Below are 20,357 nucleotides of genomic sequence, written 5' to 3'. Positions count from 1 at the left end.
GCATGTTTTCAGGGTCCGTTAAGTTTGGTTTCCCCTCAAGGTCGTGAAAATAACACACACATTAAGTTACAAGTCATCTGATCCTTAATTTTTGTGTTTTCTTTTTCCTATTTATTCCTTTTTTACAACAATGGAGACGGCTCAAGGGCAACAAAAAGAATGTAGAAAAAAAAGCCCGCTAATAATTTACTCGCCATTCTATTCTTCCTCGATTTTCTTTTACTTTTTCTTTTTTTTTCTACTACTTCCTCCTTTCTTCCCATTTTGTTGTGTCTTTTTCTTCTCCCAATTCCTTCCTTTTACTCACCTTTCTATCATTTTTTTCTATTTTTATGTTCTTTTACTTTTTTCCTCTTTCCTTCTACTTCCTCCTTTCGTCCCTAGTTGTTGTGGTTTTTGTTCTTCTTCCTATTCCTTCCTTTTCTTGTACTTCCCATTCTCTTCTTTTTTTCTATATTTTCTTTTATCTCTTCTTCTCTTTCCTACTACTTCCTCCTCCTTCGTTTTCTTCCATTTTTACTAGATTTTCCAAGATTTTTTTTTAATTTCACTTTTTTTTCTTTTCCCCTCTTTCCTGTTATTTTATTCTACCTGTGCATTTTTTTCTCTCACAGCCACTTTTAATTTTCGCTTTTAATTTTAACTCGTTTTTACACACCATTTTCTTTTACTACCGCTTCTCTTTCCTCCCTTCATTTATTTTTATCACCACCTTTTCCTTTTCCTTTCTCATATTTACTCCTCATCCCCCTCCTCCTCTTCCTGCTTCAAATCTTCTCTTTTCCTGCCTTCTTTTTTCAAGTTTTTCTTACTCTCAAATTTTGTCCACATTTCCCTTTCTTCGTCACCTTAATTCATATATCTTTTTCTGTTCCAACTCTTTTCCTCTCGTTCCTCTAATTCTTATTTTGTCTTTTATCTTTTATCTTGCGTTCCAGCAGTTCTTTTCCTCTTAAAATGCGCTTACAGTCTTCTATTATATTTTAATCTATGTTATATCAAACAATATATATACAAATTGCAAGTATAATAAAATGTTTCAAATGTTTCAAATGTTTCCCTTCCCTTCCTTCCTTCCTTCCTTCCCTCCTTCCTTTCTTCCTTCCTTCAGCTGTATCTTATGACGTAAATATATTCCTATAGCAATCACTTTTCCCTTCTTCTTCGTCTTTTTCTTGGATATATCAATCAGTGTATGCATTCTCTCTCTCTCTCTCTCTCTCTCTCTCTCTCTCTCTCTCTCTCTCTCTCTCTCTCTCTCTCTCTCTCTCTCTCTCTCTCTCTCTCTCTCTCTCTCTCTCTCTCTCTCTCTCTCTCTCTCTCTCTCTCTCTCTCTCTCTCTCTCTCTCTCTCTCTCTCTCTCTCTCTCTCTCTCTCTCTCTCTCTCTCTCTCTCTTCACTAGTGCACACTCTCCCACGGTTAAAAAGAAGAAAAGGAGGAAGACGAGGAGGAAGAGGAAGAGGAGGAGGTGGTGGCAGAACAGTAGGATTGGGAGAAGGAGGAAGAGGAAGAGGCGACCGGGATACAGTAGGAGGAGGAGGAGGAGGAGGAGGAGGAGGAAGATAAGTAATGACGTTCAGCTTGCTTTGGAGACTGACCGAGACACAGAGCAATAAGCGTGATGACATTTCGAGCAGACGGGACTTGAAATGTTTATCTGGCTCCATTTTTTGCTCCTCCTCCCTCCCTTCCTCTCCACCCCATGCCCCACCGCCCCCCTTCTTTCCTATCCATTTATAGTCCTCCCTCTGACTACCTCCCTCCCTCCCTCTCTCTTCCTCTTCTTCCCTCTCTTATTTTCGTTTATATTCCCCTTTCCCTCTTTTCCCTTGCCTCATAACTATTTATATCCATCTTTTCCTTATTTTTCGTTTTTTTTTTCATTTTCATTTCTTTCCTGCTATTCTTTTCATTTTTTCCTTCCTTTGCTTCACTTTTCTTTCCCTTCCCTTCTATTCTCTCCTGCTCGTTCCTCCACTTCTTCTTCCATTTTCTTATTTCAACAGTATTTCTCCCCTCCCCGTCTTTTTTTTTTTGCTTTCTCCATTCAATTGCTGTACTTTTCTCCATTTCCTTTCTCTTCCCTTTTCTTTTCATTCCTCCTCCTTTTCTCCTCCGTTCCATAACCTCATCTTTCTTATTCCTTATTCCTTCCTTTTCCATTTCTATTTTTCCCTCCCCTTCTTTTTCTCCTCTTCATTCCTCCTCCCTTTTTTTCTTCCTTTCCTTTACCTCTTCTTTATTTCTACTTTTCCCCTCGTTATTCTCCTTTCCTTTCCTTCCCTTCCTCTTCTTCCCTCCTCTCCACCGTCCTTGAGAAATAGTAGCTGTGTGTGTGTGTCCGTTCAACAGGTCACGTTCTCCGGTGTAAAACTTGTTATAATGAGGAGAGGTCTGGCTTTCATCCATCCTTCTCTTTCTCCTCCTCCTCCTCCTCCTCCTCCTCCTCTTCCTCCTCCTCTTCTTTCTACTTCTCCTCCTCCCCCTCTTCCCTCGCTCTGTCCCCTTCACTCTCTTCTTTCTACTTCTCGTAATTCTCCTCCTCCCCCTTTCTCCCCCTCCTCTTCTTCTACTCTTTATCTTTCTCCTCCCCTCTTCATTCCACCCTCTCTTCCCTCCCTCTGTCTCCCCTTCTCTTCTTTTTACTTCTCGTCTTCCTCCCCCCATCTCCTCCTCCTCCTCCTCTCTCCTCCTTCTCCTCCTTCTCCACCTCCCTTCCCTTTGTCAGACTTCTCCTTTCTCCCCTTTAACACTGCTACTGCTCTTCCTCTTCCTCTTCTTCCTCCTCTTCCTACTCGTCGATTTTCCTTCAACTATTCATCCTCCTTTTCATTGTCCTTGTTGTCCTCCTTCTCCCACCTCCCTCTCCTACTCCTCCTCCTCGTCTTCCTCCTCCTCCTCTTCCTGGTTCTTTCTTGTCACTTCCTAATCTAACATAACCTAAATTAATGTACCCTAACCTAACTTAGCCAATCCAACCCAGCCTATTCCAACCCTAACCTTGCCTAACTCAACCTAGTATAACATAATCTAACCCACTAGCATGATACAACCTAGCCTAAGATAACCTAATCTAATATGACCTGACCTAACCTAACATGACCTAACCTAATATGACCTGACCTAACCTAACCTAACTTGACCTAACCTAACATGACCTAACCTAACCTAAACTAAACTAAACTAATGTGACCTAACCTAACCTAACCTACCATGACCTAACCTAATATGACCTAACCTAACCTAAACTAACATGACCTAACCTAACCTAACTTGACCTAACCTAATATGACCTAACCTAACCTAAACTAACATGACCTAACCTAACCTATCCTGACCTCGATTTAGGCATCCACACCACACACCAGCCATCCATCTAGTCTCCTTCTCTTCTTATTCCTCCTCCTCCTCCTCCTCCTTTTACACTCATCTCCCTCGTATCTTGCAAGCTTCCACGTCCCCCAAACTTCCAACTGCATACCTTTCTCCTTCCTCCCCTTTCCCCACCTTACCTATCCCTCCCCTTCCTTCCATACTACCCCTTCCCCTTCCATTCCCTACCATCCCCTCCCTTCCCCTTTCTTACTACCCCACTTCCTCCCGTTCCCTGCCACTTCCTCCCCCATTCCCACCCCATCGCCTCTCCCATTTTAATCACTCATGCGCGGACTTTTCAGCACGTGAGAGCCAGTAAGAGCGGTTGAGAGGGTCGCTGCCTTGTGGAGGGATCGAGCAGTGCCATTGACGGGCGAATAAATAGGAAACTAATGAGATGGTGCCAGATAGAAGCGGAAATTGATAGATAGAGAGATAGATGGAGAGATCGGTAGTGTGATCGACTGACGGGTGAGTAAGTAGAGAGACAGGAAGGGAGAGAAGGAGGGAAAGAGGAAGAGAGGAAGAGAGAGATTTTATTAGAAGTTAAGGAACATAATGAACTGCGGGCTTCCTTCCTCTTCCTGTTTTTCTTCCTCTTTCCGGTTCTCCTCCTCCTCCTCCTCCTCCTCCTCCTCTTTCTAGTCCTCCTTATTCTCTTAATTCGACTCCTCCTCCTCCTCCTTCTTTTCCCCCAACTAGTTTTACTCCTCCTCCTCCTCCTCCTCTTATAACTCTTCCTTCCCCTATACCTCCTCGTCCTCCTCTTCCTCCTCCTCTTCCTTATATCTTTGTTTGCCTCCTGTTCATCCTTCCTTCTCTTTCTCTTCCTCCTCTCTCCCATCATCTTCCCTTTGTCATTCCACCACCTCTTCCTCCTCCTTCTCCTCCAATTCCTCTTTTGCAATATCCCTTCCCTCCACCTTCCTCCAACATTCTCTCCTTTCCTCCTCCAACGTACCCTCTATTCTCCACCCTTCCTCCAACATTCTCTCCCTTCCTTTCCTCCTTCTCTCCTCCTCCTCCAAGTTGAGAAGGAAAACTCGGACGCCAAGAAATCGGGAACGAAAAACAAAATTATGGATACTTGTCACCTCAAAGACACGACTTGATTAAAGGAAAAAATAAGGTCCATAATAAAAAAAAAGGCTTTAAACTGGTGCAAAGGAAATTAGTTGTGCGGACCTCAAACGTTCGGGCCTCCAGTAATTGTTTATTTCCAAAAGTTAAGTGGAAAGTTTGCCTCAAATCATTACTACGGAATTAGACCTCTTGAAAGTTCATGGTGGGGGAGGTGATGAAGTTTTGGGTACTTTCTCAAGGTGGTGATGATGGTGGTGATGGTGGTGGTGGTGATGCTTGAGGTGTTTATGGTGGCAATACTGGTGTGATGGTTACAGTGATGATACTGGTGATGCTGGTAATCTCTTAACTTATATATTTTCTTTACAATCATTCATACACATCCCTTTAATACATACACATATCCTAACACTTAAAATCAAAATATAACCAAACAAATAACTCCAGGGGGACTTAATCAAAACTAAACAGGGGTGGGCGGGACTCTCACTTATACAACATTCATACACAAAGGGGCTACCTGTAATGATTTTGGTAGGAGCGGCTGGGGAGGTCGGGAGGTGATTGCGGTGGTGGACATGGTGGGATAGGGGGAAGGGCCTGGGTAATGGTGGGGGAGAGAGGAAGAAGGGGAGGAAACGTTCACTAACTCCCCCGTAGGCCTTCAGGATATAGACTTAATTAGTTCGTGAAAAAAAATACAAACATCCTCTCTCTTTGTACCTTTTTATTTGCGAGTGTACGTATAGATATTTTTTTCCCAATTTTTTTTATTTCCCCGACAAAAGTATCAAGCCATTAAGTGATCCTGTTAAACGGAAGCGCGGGTTGAGTGCTTCCTGCGTGTGTGTGTGTGTGTGTGTGTGTGTGTGTGTGTGTGTGTGTGTGTGTGTGTGTGTGTGTGTGTGTGTGTGTATTTTTTTATTTTTTGAAAGAGGGAAACTTGAATAATATATATCATTCAGAGACCTTGATACAGTACCCTTATACACCTCCTAACCTGGCCCCCCCCCCCTCCTCGCCTCTTCTCGGCCCCTTCCCCCTCCCCCACTCCCCCCCTCGACCCCCCTCCGGACCTTCATCTCCTCCAGACTGAGAGAAATAAATGTACGTGAATTGTTTTTTTTGTTATTCGTGTCCATAAACAGAAGAAAATCTCTCCGGTGATTTATATGTGATGGGATTCTTGTGTGATTGTTTCTTTTATTGATGTTTACGTGTGTGTGTGTGTGTGTGTGTGTGTGTGTGTGTGTGTGTGTGTGTGTGTTGATGTGCAATGGTTTTTTTTTCTATTTTTGTATATATATCGTTTCTTCATCATCCTTTTCACATAAATTCAAAGTCGTGTGTGGAACGATTTCAGGCACACACACACACACACACAGAGAGAGAGAGAGAGAGAGAGAGACGCAGCAAAACACTAACAATCAGAATAAGAGACATAGACGACGCGTTCTTGTAAATCCGACTGAATCCTACACTGCACCAGCTGGTCCTATCCTCCTCCTCCTCCTCCTCCTCCTCCTCCTCCTCCTCCTCCTCCTCGTTCCCACGGCATTCAGGGTTCTCCTTTTCCTTCTTATTCTTTCAACTTTCCTCTGTGTTTCTGCCCTACTCCCTCTCACTCTCTCTCCTCCTCCTTCTCTTCCTTCTTTTCCTTCTCCTTCTCTTCATCCTCTTGCTCCTCGTCCTTATCCTCCTCCTATTATTTATATACTCCTGCGCTTCGTCTCCCTTCTCCCTCCTCTTCCTCCTCCTCCTCCTCTCCTATTCCTCCTCCTCCTCCTCCTCCTCTCCTGGCCTGGTTCATGCTCGTCCCCGCGGCCTGAGGTGGAGTGCGACTTTAATGCCACCCAGAGGAGCCCTTTTCTCTCCGCCGTCATCAGCGAACTCGCCCCTCTGGAGGACTGAACTCGGGGGGCAGGGGCATGCGTATTCCCCCCTTCCCTTCCCCACGGCCTTTCCCCTTCCCCTACCCTTCCCCTTCCCCCTTCCTCCTTCCCCTTCCCTTACTCTTCCTCATCCTCCTACACTTTCTCCTTCCCCCTTCCTCCTACCCATTCCTCTCCCCCTCCCTTCCCCTTCCTCCTCTTCCTACCCTTCCCCCTCCCCCCTTCCTCCTTCCCTTCCCTTACTCTTCCTCATCCTCCTACACTTTCTCCTTCCCCCTTCCTCCTACCCATTCCCCTCCCCCTCCCTTCCCCTAACCTTCCTTCTTCCCCTACCTTTCCTCCCGCCCCCTACTCCTTCCCTGCTGCACGCCACTGACTCCTGCTGCCATCTCGTGTTAGCAGAGGGAAATAGAGGCAGTACTGTAGGATTAGAGAGAGGCTGCACCGTTTGTTAGCTTAGACAATGTGGATAGGAAGGGCGGCCGTCTACCCTTCCGTCCCCTGCCGAGGTTGTGTTGAGAAATAAATGGACAGAGAGGAATAAACGGAGAGACGGAAAGAAAGGAATAGAGAGAAAGGGACAGAGGGGGATGAAGAAACAGAGAGAGAGAAAGGGATAAAGAGACAAATGGGGATAAACGGATAGAGGAGACTAAAGAAACAAAGGAGGATAAAGGGACAGGGAGGGATAAAGAGACAGAAGGAAAGGAAGGGACAGAGAGGGATAAAGGGACAGGGAGGGATAAAGAGACATAGGGGAATAAAGGGACAGAGTGAGATAAAGGGACAGATTTGAATAAAGGGAACAGGGGCGGTAGTTTTAGGGCATTCGCGTAGATTGAAGGGGCTGGGAAAGTGTTATGGTAGGACTTTACGTTGGATAGATTTCAGCGTGAGATCCGAATAGAAAGTAATACGTTAGGAGCGATTGATTTACTGAACTGTTCCTTGTGTTTACTTAATTGATGGTTAGTTTTTTTGCATGTTTTTGTATGCTGCATGTTTTTTAATGTATGTTTTGTATGTGTTTGTTGGTGTTTTGGGTTGTGTTTTAATCGCCTCTATTGTGCTGTGTGGTAGTTAACGGAGAGTAATATGTACAGGGGGACTTACTTAGTGAACTCCTCCTTGGGTTTACTCGTTTGACATTTCTTTTCGTGGTTGCATAATATTGTAATGGGTTTTTAGTACTGAGTTAATCGCTATTGTTGTATTCCAGGATGTCTAGGTGAAGGAAATGCGTGGGTGATTTTGAAGTGCATTGGCAGACAGACAGACATACAGACACAGGGAAACGTCGGGAGAATGATGTTGAGTAAGCTTTTCCGCTCTACTCTTTTTCCTACTCTCCCGTTCCTCTCCTTTCTTATTTTCTACCGTGGCATTCACCTTTCCTCCTACCTCACTCTCTTCTCTCCTTTAATCCTTCCCTCCTTCCCTCCTCCTCACCCACAGCCTCCTTCACTCTCCCTCACCGTGTTCTCCTCCTTCTATCTGATTGTTGTCCCCTCCTTCCCTTTTCCCTTGCTTTCTTCTCTCCCTTCTCCATTCCCTTCCTTCCTTTTTTTTCCCTTCCGTTCCTTCCTTCCCACCTTTCCTTACCTCCTTTCCTCACTTCCCTTGTTTCCCTTCCTTCCTTCTTTCCCTCCCTCCTTCCTCCCTTCCTTCCTTCCTTCCTTCCATTACTTACTTACTTTCCTTCCTTCCTTCCCTCCTTCTCTCCCTTCCCTCCCCTCCCTCCCTTCCTTCCTTCCTTTCCTTCATTACTTTCCCTCCTTCCCTCCCTTCCTCCCTTTCTCAGCCTCCCCAGCGGGTACTTGATATAAAACTCCTCCCCCCACGTTCCCTTCGTTCCCTTCTCTCCCTTCCCTTCTTCCTCCCTTCTACCCGTTGACCTATCTCCCTTGCGGCCTCTCCCTCCTTCACTTGCTTCCTTCCCCTTCTCTATTTCTCTCTCCCTTTCTCTCGTTTCCCTTTCCTCCCTCTTCCTCTCTCCTCCTTCATTCCTATCTTTCTTTCCCCTTTATTCTTTCCTTCTCTCTCTTCCTCTTTTCACCCCTACCTTCCTTCCTCTCTCTCTTTCCCCCTCGCTTCCTCCCTTCTTCTCTCTACTTTTCTCTTCCTCCCTTCCTCTCCCTTCGCTCTTTCCCCCTCCCTTTCCTTCCACCTCTCTCTCCTCCTCCTTCCACCACCTTCCTCCCTTCCCCTTCTCTCTATTTCTCTCTTCCTTCCTCTCTTCCTCTCCCTTCGCTCTTTCCCCCTCCTTTTCCTTCCACCTTTCTCTCCTCCTCCTTTCACCATCTTCCTTCCTTTGTATTGCTCTCTCCATCTCTCCCTTCCTCTCCCCTTGCTCTTCTTCCCCCTCCCTCCGTCCCTCCCTCCCTTTCAACCTTCCTTCCCTTTCTCTCTTTCCCTCCCTACCTCCCTTCTGTCACTATTGCCCGGCGCTTCACTGGAGAGTAAACTGAACTGAAGCTGAACTGACTGACCTTCTCTCCCTGGGGAAGTTCGACACGAGCTTCGAAGTGACCGGACGATCCCCCTTACCCTCTCTCCTCCTCTTTTCCTCCTCTTCCCCCCCCCCCTTCTCTCTCCCCCATCCCTCCCTCTCCCTTTCCTTCCCTCTGATGCTGCAAGAACGAGGATCCGACGTGTTTGTTTGACCCTCGCTGCGCTGCCGTGATGAACTTCTCCTCCTCCTCCTCCTCCTCCTCCAACCCTCCCTCTCTCTTGCCGCTACTATTCCTCCTCCTCCTCTTCTTCTTCTTCTTCCTCCGAGTTCTTCTGCTACTGTTTCTGCTCTTCCTCTTCTTCCTACTGGTCTGTTTTTGTTCCTTCTTATTTTTTCCTGCTAGTGATTGTGGCTTTCTTCCTTCTGCTGCTTTTTGTCTGCTTCCCTCTGCTCCTGCTTCCCCTTTTCCTGCTTCTGCTATTGCCTCTCTTTCTATTACTGTTCCTCCTGTTGTTAAGTGCCACCCTCTGCTCCTCCTGCTACTGGTGTGCCTCTGCTTCTCCTGCTACTGCTGTTTGTTAGTCTTCTGTTATCCCTTCCGTTGTTCTCCCTCGCTCCTCCTCCTCCTCCTCCTCCTCCTCTTCCTCCTCCTGTTGATTCTTCTCTTCACTTCCTATCTCGACTCCAATGCCTCCTTTTTTCTCCTTCTCTTCCTTCTGTTGTTGTTGTTTTCCTCTTCTTCCTCCTTTTCCTATATCTGTTTTTCACCTTTCTGTTCTTTCCTTCTTGTTTATTCTGACCCGCCTCCTCCTCCTCCTCCTCCTCCTCCTCCTCCTCCTTCTTATTCTTATTCTGGGGTGAAGACAGGGCGGTGGGTACAAAGTTGAGAGAGTGGGGGAGGAAGGCGGATGAAAAAAGATAGAAGGGTGGAAGGTCAGAGTAACGAGTAGGAGGAGGAGGAGGAGTAGAAATGAGAGGAGGAAGCAGGAGGCGAAAGGAAAAAAAAAAGGGAGAAGAAAGGGTTCATAGAGGAGGAGGAGGAGGAATTTAAAGACATGGTTGGTGATGATAACTGTGAAAAAGGGAAAGGGACAGATTGAATTGAAGCTTACGACAACAACAATAGTAACAACAACAACAACAATAGTAACAACAACAACAACAATAGTAACAACAACAACAACAATAGTAACAACAACAACAACAATAGTAACAACAACAACAGTAGTAACAACAACAACAATAGTAACAACAACAACAACAACAACAACAACAACAACAACAACAGCAAGAACAACAACAAAGACAACAACAACAAAAGGAAAAAAAATACACGTGAGGTCAATTTCCATGTTCCTAAAGCACTTCCAGGACTTCAAGGGAAAAGGAAAAGCAAAAAGGGAGAGTCCATTCTTGAGCATAGTATTCTTATCCTTCCTCTTGTCCTCTTTTTCTTCCTTTATTTCTTTATCTACCTTGTCTGTCTTCATTTCAACTACTTTTATAAATATTTTCACCTTCCGTATTTTCTCCTTCCTCCTCTTCTTTATCATCTCTGCTTACTTGTCCCTTTTTTCCTCCTCTTCCTCCTCCTCCTCCTCCTCCTCCTCTTACTCCTTTTCCACACCTACGCCCACCTCCTCAAAACGATTCACTTCTTCATATACGTTACTTTACTCTCTCTCTCTCTCTCTCTCTCTCTCTCTCTCTCTCTCTCTCGTTTATTTCACTTTTCTCTCCATCACTTTATCTTTCTCTCCGTTTCTTTCTCATCAACCTGGTCTCAATCTCACTGGTTTAATGGCTGCCTCATAAACTCGTGTTCCCTCCTCCTCCTCCTCCCCTCTACCTTCATCTCTTCAAGCCTGACTCTTCCTCAACTTATGGAATAGTCGGGTAGAGTCTTCATTCTTCCCGTCTGTCTTCCTCCTTTTCCTCCGTTTACCTTTTTTTTCTTGTTTTCTTCCTCCTTTTCCTCCTACTACTACTGTCTCTCCTATCCTTCTCTGTCTTTCTCTTCACTATCATCGTCTTCTTTGTTTTCTTCCCCTTTACACATCTTCGTTCTTGCTTTTCTTTTGCCTTTAATTTCTTTGTCACTGTAGTTATCGTATCTCCAAGATCTCCCTCCCATTCCTCCTCTTCCTTCCTTCTCCTCCAAGCCCCCACACACACACCAATCTATAGCAAAGCAAACCAGGCCATACTTAGCTAACTAGGCTCATCCAACCTCGCAGACCCGTTAGCTTCTGCGGCTGAGTTCGTGAAATGAGCAATTGGTTCAGCGTCTCTTAAGGTGTCCACAAGACCAGGCAAGGCAAGGAGCAGCCTTTGGTAGTGGTGGTGGTGGTGGTGGTGGCCGGTCAAGAATCTTTTGCACCGCTCCTCAAAAGAATTTATTTACCTTAACACTGACGCTAACGACCCTGAAAAAATATGAAAAAAGGAGCGAAATATGAAAAAAATCTGAATATCCATCAACTCCTCACTCTCCAGACTGAATTTTCTCCTTTTTTCACCCAGAGACGCGCGTGTGAAATTTGCATACATATTTCATTACTCTATCCCTGGAAGATTAACGTCGGTAAGGAGTGAATAATTACTACGAGGTGGGAGGAGAGGGTTGTGGGGAGGGAGAGAGTGCGGGGAGGGTGTCGCTGGAATCACCTTCGCCCGCCGACCGCTCCAAAGGTGAGGTTAGACGAGGCGAAGGTAGGCAGGTAACACCAATTAGCATGATAAAGGGAGGCCAGATGGAGGCTGAGACGGGATGCGGATAAGGAGGAGAAGGAGAAGGAGGAAGGGGAGATGATGATTGAGGAAGATGGACAAGACTGAGGGATGGTACATTTTGACTTAAGGAGGAGGAGGAGGAGGAGGAGGAGGAAGGTAAAAATTAAGACCTGGAGGAAGAGGAAGACGATTAATTGATAGGACTGAGGAAAAGTTCAGAGTGACTTGAAGACGAGGAGAACGAGGATAATGAGGAAGGAAGACGAAGAAGGAGAGGATAAGAGGAGGAAGAGAAGAGAATGTAGGCAAATATTACTAAGGTAGTGTTAGCATTAAGGAAGGAGAAGGAAGAAGAATAAGAAGAAGAAGAGAAAGATCAATAGTAGAAGTTTGAGGTGGACAAGAACGAAAAGAAGAAGGAAGAGAAGAAAGAAAAAGAGCAAGAAGAGATGGATGAGGAAAAGGATGAATAGTAGAAGATTGAGGATGACAAGGAAGAGAAGAAGGAAGAAATAGACAAAGAAGAGACGGACGAGGAAAAGGATGAAAAAAAGTGGTTAAGGAGAACTTGCTCGAGAAGAAGGAGGAGGAGTAGAAGAGAGAGACAAATAGGATTGAGACAGAGTTTGCACTTGATGATAAGGACGAGCGAACACTAATTAGTAGAGTTCAAACCGACCGTCAGAGGTGTCTACACTGTTACCATATCCATTTCGCTGCCACCAAAGGGTTGTTAATAGGATAGAAGGAGTTTAGGGCAAGGAAGGAGGAGGGAACAAAAGAGGAAGGAGAGAGAGAGAAGCAAGGAAAAATTATGAGGAAGAGAATAACAGTAACACGAGCTAGAAGTGAAGGAAAAAGCTGAAAAAGGAGAAGAATGAGGAAGAAAGGAGGATGAAGAGAAGGAAGGAAGAAAGAAGAGAGAGAGAGGGAGAGGAAAAACTGGGCAAGAACAAGGACAAATAGGAGATAATTCATGGACATAAGAAAGAAGGATGAGAAGAAATTAAGATTGTGAAGAAAGAAAGGAGGGATGGGGAAGAGAAAAAGGCGAAAAAAGATAAAAGGATCATGTATCTACACCGAGGCCTCTACTCTTATGTGGCGAATACAAACCTGCTATGGAATGTACAAGAGTGGACATGCCCTCCCTATCATATCCTGGGTCACATTAGCAGGAAGCGTAGCGGCGCTGAACACTGACCAACGCACCACCGGGATGGACATTCGAGGCACGGTCCGGGGTCCTGTTTGGGGGCGTGGCGGACTGTAGAGTGAGGCGTACGGACTTCACGTCACCCCTGCCACCCCCCTGCACCTGGAGACCCGAGAAGGCGACGCACAGCAGTCTGGCTTCGGTGAGGCTCACGGCCACCACCGCCACCACCAACACCAGGTCCCAGGCCGAGGCTCGTAGCAGCACCCTGTCCCTGCCGCAGACGCTCATCAACTGCTCGAACTTTGCGTTGGGGCTGAGGGTTGTGCTCTTAGGTTCGTTTTCGGCGTCGGTTGATGCGTCGTGTAAGGGCCGCTCCAGTGGAAGGAAGCCGTCAGTCATCGGCATGTCCGCTACCACGGCCCGCACCTCCTCGCCGATGTCATCCGCCGCCTCCGCCTCCGCCCTCGCCTCAGTCAAGCACACAAACACCGGCGCCAAGAACAAGAACAGCCACTTCATGTTACGAGACGGGAGATAAGAAAGAAGGGAAAAAAAGTAGGAAGAGATGAAAGGAAGATATCTAATTCATGTTGCAAGACGAGAAAACAAAGGAAAAAGAAGGGAGAGAAGGAAGTATAACACCCACTTCATGTTGAGAACGGAGAGAAAGAAAGAAGAAAGAAAAGGAATAAAGGGAAGGAGGACAAGCACTACGTAGGTTACAGAAGGGATGAAAAAGAAGAAATTAAGAGAAGGAAAGATAAGTTGTTGGAGAAGGGAGAGGAGAAGGAGGAGGAGGTCTTTCCAACAGATTAACCAAAGACATACATCTTAGAGGGGATGAGGGGGAATTAATTATTCACGAAGTTTACCTGGACGGACTTAAGGTATCAGGGCTTGAATAAGTCAATATTAATCCATCCTTTACCTGCCGGCCATTCCCGTCTTTCATAGGCAAGGAAAAAAAATATCTACGTAACCTTGCTGACCTTTCTTTTTTAAACCTTCATTTGCGAGTTTTCGTAGATAGAAAAAGTAAAAGAAAAAGAAGAAGAAGAAGAAGAAGAAGAAGAAGAAGAAGAAGAAGAAGAAGAAGAAGAAGAAACCGAAAAACAAGAAGAAAAGAACAAAAACAAGAAAAATAAGAACAAAAAGAACAAAAATAGAAATGAAGAGGAAAAAAAAAAGAATAGTAGAAGAAAAGAGGGAAAGAATGAAAAAGAAGAGGAAATATAAAAATAATGAGTATTCGTTTTTGTCTTGTATATATTGGCGAAAGTATGCAGGTATTTTGCATTAGAGAGAGAGAGAGAGAGAGAGAGAGAGAGAAGGTACAGCGCGTTCAGCAAAAGAAATTTCACACTGGCAGAATATTAAAACGCTTGAAAGAAGGTGCGTAGTTAAGGTTGAATTAATTTGTAAGCGGGCGAGAACCTTTGAATATTAGTTACCTGCTTGTTGCCTTGTTACCTGTGTGTGTGTGTGTGTGTTTGTGTGTGTGTGTGTGTGTGTGTGTGTGTGTGTGTGTTCCTCGTTTCATTTAATTTAATTTTACTCACTCAAACTTTTCTTTGCATGCTTTCTCTTCAATTTTTGTTAGATATTTTGCCTCTCTCTCTCTCTCTCTCTCTCTCTCTCTCTCTCTCTCTCTCTCTCTCTCTCTCTCTTTAATATGCTCAACATGCAAAACTCTCTTCTCATCTGGTAAACAAATTTTGCTTCATATAACTTGAGGGTGGCCCAGAATTATTATTATTACACACACACACACACACACACACACACACACACACACACATTTAATTTAGCAAGCAACAAAAGAGATTCCCTGTTCTTGATGCTCTCTGTAAACGCTTTCATTTTGTTTAGTTTTCATTTATTTTCATTTACTCCTTTTTTTCTTTTTTCTTTTTCTTTTCGTTAACCCATTTTTGGAAGTATTGGCCACATTTGTCGCGGGCTGGAAAGAGTAATGGTTTAACGCCTCTCAGGGTTTGAGAAGAAGAAAGAAAGAGAGAAGAAAGTTAAGAGACACAGAGAGAGGGAGAGAAAGAACGAGAGAGAGAAAGAACGAAAGAGTGAAGGGTGGTTGGTGGAAGGGAAGGGAAAGGAACGACGGGGAAGGGAAGGGGGAACGAAAGAAAAGTAAAAAGAAAAAAGAGTTAAAGAGAAAGAAATAATTTGAAAGACACACAGAGAAAAAGAAAGAAAGAAAGAAAGAGTGAATGGTGGTTGATGGAAGGGAAGGAAATGAAAAAAAAATGGAGGAGTTAGAGAGAGAGAGAGAGAAAGAGAGACAGTGTTCGTTGGTGGAAGAGGAGGAAAAAGAATAGACGTGAAGGGAAGGGAAAGAAAAGGCAGGAGGGAGTGGGGAACAAAATAAAGGAAGAAAGAAAAGACAAATTAGAGAGGAGAAAAAAATTGAGACAGAGAAGAAAAGAAAAAAGAAAATAAGAAAGAAAGGATCGCGATTTGTGGAAGGGAAAGGAAAGGAACGATGGGATGGGAAGGGAAAGGGGGAACGAAAAAGAGGTAGAAGGAAAAGAAAAAAGAAAAAAGAAAAAAAGATAAAGACAGAGGGAGAAATAAATAAAAAGAGAAAGAAAGAAAGAAAGTGGATGCTGGTTGATGGAAGGGAAAGGAAGAGACGGGAAAGAAAGAGAAGGAAAAAGAAATATAACGTTGGGGTGAGTATGAAATGAAAGTGAGGTAGAAAGATAAGATAGGAAAGTTAAAAAAAAGGTTAAGATAGAAAGGAAAAGAAAGAAAGTAATCGCAGTCGGTGGAAAGGAAGTGAGGAGGGGATGGAAAGGGAAAGAAAACGTATTTGAGTTGATATAGAGAGAAATTAAGAGAAAGAAAGAAAGAAAAAAAGAAAGAAGGAATGAAAGAAAGATTGAATCGCAGTCGGTGGAAAGGAAGTGAGGGGAGGGAGGGAAGGAAAAGGAAAGAAAACGTATTAGAGTTGATACAAAGAGAAAGTAAGAGAAAGAAAGAAAGAAAAAAAGAAAGAAGGAATGAAAGAAAGATTGAATCGCAGTCGGTGGAAAGGAAGTGAGGAGATATGAACGGAAGGGAAGGGAAAGAAAACGTATTAGATTTGATACAAAGAGAAAGTAGGAGAAAGAAAGAAAGAAAAAAGAAAGAAAGAATGAAAGAAAGATTGAATCGCGGCTGGTGGAAAGGATGGGAGAGAAATATACAATAAAGGAAGAAAGGAAATAAAACGCAGGAGTGAATATGAAACGAAAGAGAGGTACAGAACGAAATAGAAAAGAGTGAAAAATGGAAAAAGAAAACGAGATAAACTGAGGGAAAACTAAAACAAAAAAATAACAAAAAACTTCGTGTCTGGGCGCCGGGGTAGACTTTTTTTTTTTTTTCACTTTTATTTCCTTTTGTTTCTCCTTTTGATTTTGTTTACGGGCTGCATTGTGGCGGGCGAGTAAGTGCCTGCGTGTGAGAGGAAGGGAGGGAGAGAGGAAGAGAGAGAGGGAGGGAGGGAAGGGAGTGACCTACCTGTTGCTTCCTGCCTTCCTTCCCTCCCTTCCCTCCCTCCCTCCTTACCTGTGCATGACGGCCGAACTTTTTATCCTCTTCCTCAGTTTTCTTTCTGTTTTTGCTTTCTTATTTTTTTTATTATGCGTTTTTTTATCTTATATTTCATCTTGTTTTTCAATGTTTTCTTTTTTTTGTTGCTGTTTTCCTCCATTCTTTGTTTTTCTTTTTCTTTCTTCTTTCGTTCATTAAGTTTCATCGTGTTTGTCTTTATTTATTTATTTTATTTTCCTCCTTTTTTCTGTGTTTATTGATTTGTTATTCATTTTTTTATCACTTTTTTATTGGGCTTCATCGTGTTTGCGTCCACTGTTAATTTCTTTCTTTTCGTTCTTTCTTAACTTTCCTCTCCTGCTTACCTTTCTTTCCTTAATAAACTCTAAGGACAGCTTCGTCATGTGGGTTTCTCGTGCTTCCTTCATTATGATTATTTGTATGTCTATCAACGATGCTTTTTTTTTCTTTCGCTGCATTTTCCTATCTATATTTTTTTCTTTTCTTAACTTTCTTCATCAAAATAGCGTTCATATGTCTCTACCCGTAAGTTATATAATTAAACTCTTTTTCTACCCGTTTTCTATTTCGGGTTGATCTCTCAGCGCCATGACTCCGTACCCCAATAAATCAATCTTATTTTTCATGCATCTTCCTCTCTTTATTAACTTTCTGCCAGTTCCGACGCCACCGAGCTTCGTGTTGCTTGCCTTCACGGGTCTTCGTCCGTCACTTGTTTTGGCAGAGACTCACAAGGGCTCGTTTTTGAAGCCGATGTATCAGTGAGGAGAAGCGACAACACAACACGGAAGGAAGGAGAGCAAGGAGACCCAGAAAGAGACGAGAAAAGAAAGGAAAAAGCAGAAAATAACCTCCTTACATATAGTTCAAGTGGGCGAAACAGCAAATATAGCCAAGATGAGAGCTAGGAGGGATGCAGAACGGCAGGAAGACGGGTAAAATGAGACAGGGAGAGAAAGATAAAAGTGGAAGTCTCGTATTTATCTCAAGCACGCGGAAGAGGAGACGCAAGAAAGAAACGGCCCAAACAAAGAGACAAGAAGGAAGCCGAACGCCCAGAGAGTCTCCTTCTCCACCCACTACCGCGCCACGCTTATACAACCCATTCAAGGAGGCAAAGGTTAGCGCCAGAAGACAGCCAAGAGGAAAACCAAACACCCAATCTGTCTTCCTCGGCCCTCCGCCACACCACCCCTGAAGAACCAAGTACAGGACGCAGAAATTAGCACACAGCCAGCGTTACCAAATTATCGTACTCATCACATTGCCTTTTCGTAGTTTCTGACATATAACTATTGCGAAAGGGAAAGAAAACCATCACTATTCAACATTTTCAACGATAACTTTAATTTTCGATCGTTATTTGTAAAGGTACGAGTGTTTTAGGGATGAAAATGCTTAAAATACGATGTTCAGAGTACGACAGTTTGGCATCGGTGACGGAGACAGACATCTGGGAAGCCAAACACTAAGTCTGTCTCTTCCTTCACCCTTTTTCGCCACACTAAACCTACAAAAGCAAGCACAGGACGCAAAGATTAACACGGAGACTGACAACAAGCAACATAAGCGTACAATAACAGTCTCCCTTTCGATTCTTCTTTGTCGTCATCTGTGCCAGTCTGAAGGGACCAAACGCAGAAAACAAAAATCAGAGAGAAAAAGACGAGTGAAGGAGGGAAAACAGCGTCCCATCTCACTCCTCTTCAGCCCTTTATTCCATGTACTCATCTTTGCCACTCTGAAGAAACCAACAGCAGCAAAGAAAGACTAAAACCAAGACCAAGAAAAAATTAAAACAAAGACGATAGAAAAAGACGAGTAGAAATAGAGCAGTGCCCCATCTCAGCCTCCTCCTCAGTCCCTTATTCCGGGCACTCATTTTTTTATACTGTGAAAGCCCAGGAGCAGCAAAACAAGACCAAACAAGACCAATAGCAAAGACTGGAGGGAGAAAGACTAGCAGAAGAAGGAAAGTAGAACCCCATCTCAGCCTCCTCCTCACCCCCGTCGCCACCTCACGCCGCGCCGCCGGGGGGACCAAGCTGTGTCGCCGTTTGCAGGCTTAATGGAATGTGACTGACCTGAAGCCCGCCGCCCGTGACTCGCCTGCCGAGGAGCCGAGGAACCCCCAGCAGGAACCCGACAATCAATATACGCGACCGCTTCTCCACCGCCACCACCACCACCACTGACGCCGGAACCCACCACCCACGCTACGGACCTAAGAGAGAGAGCGAGAGGGGGGGGGGCAAGGGCACGGAGAGAGGACCTAATGTAAGCAATGAGTTAGTACCTGAAGGGGGTGAAGGCAGGGAGGGAGGGAGAGGATTAAAAGGGTGGAAATAAAGAGGTAGGCGGTGGCTGAACGGATAGCAAGACGGCCCCGCGTTCAGGAGGACGCGAGGTCAATCCCCGACCGGTGCCACCAAGCTGGGATTTTTCAGCCGCCGCCGAGTGGCTTAAAACTACCCACATGCTGTCCAGAAGACCACCTATCAACCCGGACTCTAGATTCTAGGATTAAAGATGAGCTCCGGGAGGGCAGCATGAGCCAATGCAAGATGGCGCCACTATAAACACTCGCCTGCGCCAGAACGGGCTGGGCCGATCATCAGGACCCACCGGGAAGAAGCCTTGGGCCGACCATCAGGCTCCACCGGGAAGAAGCCTACCGGCGCAATAGGCCATGACGTAAAAAATAAAAAAATAAAAAAATAAAAAACTTGAAGGAGGGATTAAAGGAGGGAGGAAGGGAGAGAGAAAGGGGGGAAGGAAATAAAGGGTGAGGCGGTGAGGATAGGGGTAAGGGAGGCAACGAGTTATTACTAAGGGAGTGAAGGAAGGGTGAGATAGAGGTTACGTAAAAGGGAGCAGGAGAGGGAGATTTGGAGTAAGGAAGGGAGAAAGGGAAGGAGGTTGAAGGGAGTAAAAGAGGTAACATCTGAGAGAGAGAGAGAGAGAGAGAGAGAGAGAGAGAGAGAGAGAGAGAGACTGATATGAGTAGGAGAAGAAACAAGGGAGTAGCTAAATAAGAGATGGAGTAAGGAAGGGAGAGAAAGAAGGGAGCTGAAGGGAGTAAGGGAAGCAATAAAGGAGTTCCAAGGCGTGAGAAAAAATGGGAAGGAGAGATATTAGGTGTAAAAGGGTGATGATGAAGGCAAAAAGAAGAGGGGTAAATGTGATAACGATACTGATCAAATAAAGAAAGGAAAAATGATAGTGACTGATGAGCTTAAAGTTATCAATGACGCCAGGGATAAAACCAATATTGATGACGATAGTGACAAAAAACAAGAATAAAAAAGAACAAAGAATAAAGAGGTAATGGAGAATTTAGGTCAAGGCCACGCGGCGAGAGCAACTTCAGAGGTCAAGGATGTGTACCTGACCTGACCTGACCTGACCTGACCTTACCTGACCTAATAACAAACTTCTTTCATGTGGGTAAAGAGGAGGAAGAGGAGAGGAGAGGGAGGCTAAATGGGTCATACTGAGGGGTGAAGAGAAGGAGGAGAGAGAAGGAAGGAGGGGGAGAGATAAAAGGGTTGAATGCTCCTCTTGATCCCCCTCCCCCCCCTTCCCTCTTTCCCTCCCTTGTACCTTCGACCCTTCAAGCTATCCTCTTCACCTCCCTCCCCCCTTTCCCTCCTCTGTACCTTCCTCCCTTCCCTCACTTCCATAGCTCTATTACGCAACATTCTTCAGACCTCTTAACCTCTCCTCCAGGCCCCTACAAGCCCCGAGGTAAGTCAGTATTAAGGTATTACAGACAACCAACATTATTCTCCTTATCCTCCTCCTCTTCATCATCATCATCTCCTTCCTCCTCCTCTTCTTTAACCCCTCCCCCCCCCCTCCTCTTTCTCCCAAGATGCGATCAGGTAAGATAAATTTAAGCCCCAAACTGACTCTTCACTGGGCGTTCCAAAAGTTTTATTAGATCTTGGGAGGAGGGGAAGCGTGGTAATGGTTGGGGTAGGGAGGAGGAGGAGGAGAGAGTAGGGAGAGGAGGGGAGAGAAGTGGGGAGGAGGACAGTGAAGAGAAGTGGAAGACAGTGGAGTGGAAAGGAGAGGAAAAGAGGAGAG

General features: G+C 44.8%; 1 long non-coding RNA gene across 2 annotated transcripts in view; it reads left to right on the top strand.

Moving 5' to 3' along the window:
- The window catches only part of LOC126981286 (uncharacterized), a 170,728-nt gene that overhangs the window by 72,247 nt on the left and 78,124 nt on the right, over positions 1-20,357 (top strand). The window lies entirely within an intron of this gene.

Source organism: Eriocheir sinensis, chromosome 47 (assembly GCF_024679095.1).
Source record: "Eriocheir sinensis breed Jianghai 21 chromosome 47, ASM2467909v1, whole genome shotgun sequence".
Classification (NCBI taxonomy): Eukaryota; Metazoa; Arthropoda; class Malacostraca; order Decapoda; family Varunidae; genus Eriocheir; species Eriocheir sinensis.
This window is presented reverse-complemented; position numbering and strand designations above follow the sequence as displayed.